This window comes from Fukomys damarensis, unplaced genomic scaffold (genome assembly GCF_012274545.1).
Source record: "Fukomys damarensis isolate Sample0158 unplaced genomic scaffold, DMR_v1.0_HiC HiC_scaffold_30, whole genome shotgun sequence".
Lineage (NCBI taxonomy): Eukaryota > Metazoa > Chordata > Mammalia > Rodentia > Bathyergidae > Fukomys > Fukomys damarensis.
The window spans coordinates 6,047,056-6,051,707 of record NW_022900942.1 but is presented as its reverse complement, the minus strand read 5'-3'; the positions used below and the strand labels follow the sequence as shown (position 1 = coordinate 6,051,707).

General features: G+C 45.1%; 1 protein-coding gene across 4 annotated transcripts in view; it reads right to left on the bottom strand.

Annotated features, from left to right (window-relative positions):
* The window catches only part of LOC104872971 (RNA polymerase II subunit A C-terminal domain phosphatase), a 52,818-nt gene that overhangs the window by 2,502 nt on the left and 45,664 nt on the right, over positions 1 to 4,652 (bottom strand). The window lies entirely within an intron of this gene.

Here is a 4,652-nt window from a genome sequence, read left to right as displayed (position 1 = left end):
GAGTCTTTTTTTTTTTGCATTTGGACATTTAACTGTTGTAGCACCATTTGTAGGAAAGAATATTAAGAGCTGAATGTGAAGCATATGTAAAAGGACCTACAGCCAGGGATGTAGTTCAGGGCCCTGTGCCTGCTTTGCAAGCTCAAGGACCTGCGTTTGATCCCTAGTACCGCAAAAAAGGACCTATAATTCAGGGGAAGTTTTTGAATCATGAAACAAGACACTCCCCCAAAATATGTACTTGGCTATACACAAATTAGTATTTTCTTAGCAAAAGAGACTACAAAGCCATAAACACTAAATCTGCACACAGATGGCACACGCAAAGTGGTCCGTGATGTATAAAGCTTCTATAAGCCACTAAGACAACACATAATCTAACTGGGAGAAACATTCCCAGAATAAAGCAAAGCAACTAAAATTAAAATGAACAGCAGATGCAAAACAATATCAAGGGAATGCAAATTAGGGTAGTAATCTAGTATCACACCGTACTACCATGCTGAAACTGACCCTGCCACGGTGAGGATGGGGAGGAGAAAGCTCTACGTTCTGAGAGTTGTGTGAAATGGGATGGTCTTCGGGAAGTAAGCTGAACGGTATCTATTAGCACTGAAAATACACATCACCTGTGACCCACAACTTCATCTGCTGGGCTCTGAAGGCAAGCATATCCAGGGATGTTTGACACTGAGACAGTAAGCACAGGCAGGTGCAGCCCGGCCCAGGTGCTGGTGATGACAGGACAGAAGGGAAGCACTAAGATTCCCAGGTTACTTAAGTGCAGAACTGGCAGAAGTTTGTGGGGACCTGGACGTGGGACAAGTGTTGGGGACAGCCTGTACCAATTTCAGAAACATATTTTTGATGCCCAGGATTACAGAGCTATAAATAAATCTCACCAAAATGAACCCCTCCAAAATACTCCTTCCAATTTTTACACTTAACTTTCCAGCAGCCTTTCAAACTGCACTCAGCAGTCTTGGGGCAACACAGAGATACACATATACACAACACACATACAGAGTGTGAGAGTGAGCCCTGGACTGGTGGAGGGCATACTCACAGGCAAGACAGGCCCTGATCAAAGGCAGGATGTGGACCACGGCCACATTCTGCTCTGGGAAGGCTGGCACTGGGCTGTACTCTCAGGCTTTATCTTGAAAGGCTGGGCATAAAGAAACTTCAGGTGGTTTGTCAGAGGAGACAGAGAGATGTCAGGACAGATGTGCAACGACATACAATTCTACTCTGGGCAAAACGTTGTGCCTTGGGGTGTGTGGAGGCATGCATCTACAGTTTGTGCCCTTCTCATTCTAAAGACAGGACATGCAGCAGCCTTGCACCCATCAGATGAAAAAAAAGAACATATCAGCCTTATTCTAACACAGCATGAACCACTCAGGGGACGGGAGCATACGCCTATGGTGTCATCTCACCCCAGAAGGCAGACCAAGGCAAAACCCAGACTATTTCTCTTATTCCTTCTGTTCACATCCAAGCCAGAGCAGAAGTAGCTGAGGACCCAGCCTAGCAACACCTGCCACACAATCTCAAAACAACAAGTATTACTTTTTAATGTATTTTCTTTAAACAATTTTTTAACCAGTACATGTTTGTGGTACCTGCAAGTACATTCCTTGCATGGAGTTGGTATATCTATATTTCTTTTTTCATCTCCCTTTCCTCTTCCTCATCTATTCATCTCCTTCCCATTTGGAAAGATATATTTATTTCCTATTATCTCTTATTAAAATTCATCAGAAACTATTTGGGTGATTTTGTTTGGGGTAACAAAAATAGAGATCTATTGAAAAACTATACAGATGGAACACCTAAGGATAATCTGTGACAAAATGTTTCATGTTAAAATGTCAGATGACCATCTAATTTCTATGAAAGACCTAATTGTTCATTCTACTGAAAACAACGACAATAAAAACTATACTCTACCGAGCACTGTGTAGGAAAAGCCAGCTCCCAGGTCTTCATAGGGGGCAGCATTAGGGAATCACACGCAGGTGCACAGTAACACACACACGCGCGTGCACACATACACACACACGCCTACACTGTTCAGGAAGAGCCAGGCCTTCCCAGTGAGCAGCAATAAGGAAGAAGACACATGTGTAGGCACTCAAACACTATGTCCATATGAGTGCACAAAGAGCCACCGTGGGCTTGAGTTGAGCATGCCCCTGTCTATCCCCAGAAGGGCCCATCTTCCCAAGAAGTAGTCAGCTGTCTCCTGGGGGTGTGCTCTGGGAATACGCTCAAGAAGTGTCTCACAGAGTCTGCACAACAGTGTGACTGAGGGTAAACTCCTCCTCCTTTCCTTCTGGGATCTGGAGCTCCTCGATACCTGTGACACTAACACCCCAATAAGCAGGTAGCCTGTAGCCTTTCACTGGAAGAAATGGGAGTAATGAGCATCCACTGGACCTGAGGGTGGTCTGGGGTCACTGAGCAGGAATTATGGCAGGTACTTATGGTGGAGAGCCAGAGGGAAAACAGGCCATGTGCAGCCTGATGTACATTCGAGTTGTGCTCTGTTAAAAGTGATGAGACAGAAACAAAAAGTTTACACCAAATTTCCCTACAGCCTCTGAATGTAATTATCTCCTAAAAAGAATGACTTTAGAAGCAACAAAGCCGACAGAATTACCTTCCTAGGAAACTGAAAACATACTTGCTGATTTCTCATCTAAGAGTGATAAATGTCTGAGCCATTTAAAATGCAACAGTTGCTAACTGTAGACTTCATGCTTCAACCCTCTCCTAAGAGCAAACACTCAACAGACAGCATCTCAGCCCAAGCCCTTCTGCCCTCTTCTTTCATGTGTGAAGAGGTGGATCCCAGCTGCATACCACGCCCAGGTCAGTTCTGTGCTGTAAGTCCTCGGCATCTCAGAGGTCTTCCAGAGCTGATGGGATGCACCCTACGACTTTGCCACGAACATAGGCCCTGGCTGACAGGTGCTCAGGTCCCTTTCACTGTGAAAACGCACACAAGAGGGACAGGTTCGGAGCCGGAAACTTAGGGGTCCCTGATGGAAGTGTTAAAGAGGAATATGGAGCTTGGCAGGACTTGAGAGAAGCAGGGGGAATGGGAAACAAGAAGAGACAGGAAGAAGCTAAAGACACATTTCTCACATTTACTGCTTCCTCTTTAAATACGAGCGGTGAAGATAGGTGTAGCAGTACATAACTGTAACCTCAGCAGTATGGGAGGCTGAGGCAGGAAGACCAAAAGTTCAAGCCCAGCCTGGAGAACTTAATGAAACCATTTCTCAAAATGAAAGAGGGCCGGGGATGTAGTTCAGTGCAAAAAGCCCTGGTACTGCAAGCAAAACAAAACAAAACAACACAAATAAAAACCAAGTAGAAAACATGTCTTGCGTCAGACAAGCGTTCTGATAGTGGCAGAATACAAGGAATACACCACTGACCCTGGCCTAGGAAAGAACTCAGGACTAGAAAGAACCCAGCAGTGTCTGACAGGTACTTTCAGAACCAGGGAACAAATGGGAGTGCGTTTGTTTGAGTCACTTTCATGGTGCCAGGACAACTTAAAGGAAAGGTTTATTTTGGCTCATGTTTTCAGTCCACGGTCTGCTGGATCCAAGGCAGAAAACGGCATGGTGGAAAGGCATGGGTAGAGGGAAGCTGCTCATCCCATGGCAGCCAGGATGCAAAGAGAAGGGAGGAACTGGGGCAAGAGTACACACTTTCAGGTAATGCTCTCAGTGACCCACCTCCTACGAGGCCCCACCTCCTAACAGCACATTCAGCTACTGAATAACTAACTCATCAATGGCCACCAAGCCAATGATGAGCACAGTGCCCTCAAGAGGGCATCCAATCGCCTTCTCAAAGCCCGGCCTCTAAACATATAAAGCTTCAGGGGGGCATTCTACATCTAAACCATAACAGCATCCACAGGACCAAGATGAAGACTATGGGAAAGATGGTTTTAACTCCTAAACTAAAACACTGTTCAAAGGCAGTGACACAGCATGGGCTTGTGTTGTGAAACCAGCTGTTTGCTTTCCTAATAATATGTTATCATCATGGCCTAAATAAGAAACCCATGTCCTGACACAGTTAGGAGTCTTGAAATTCATACCCGAAAATAGATGGTTCCTGAAACCTCTCTTGTAGCACTGATCTCATCAACGTCTCCTGACAGAGCAGGTTCACAGCAAACACACAGAGCTGCCATGACTCCAGCACGCTGCCTTCCGAAGAATACTCACCACTGCACAACACAAAAATTAAGTCCCACATATACAGTGCACTAACTGAGAACTCAATTATAGTAACTTTAACATGCAAAGACTTAGCATTTTATTAGTAAAACTTAAAGACTAGAAAAAAATCAAAGCCACTGGAATAACTTTGATTTAAAGGTTGAAAACATGGAAGATAGTAAAAGCACTAGATTGTGTAGTTCCACTGTTGTTGTCTTGGATTAGATGATGCTGCTGGGGGAGAGGAAGGTGTGGCCTGTGTGTGCAGGTCTTGGTGACATCCAGTGGGTAAGCACGATGAGCCAGCCAGGGAGGTGGTGACCACTGCTCAGTGTAACGTGGGTCTTCTACCTGAGGTAGAATGGGTTGGTGTCATATGTCAATAATGTCTGGGACAATTTT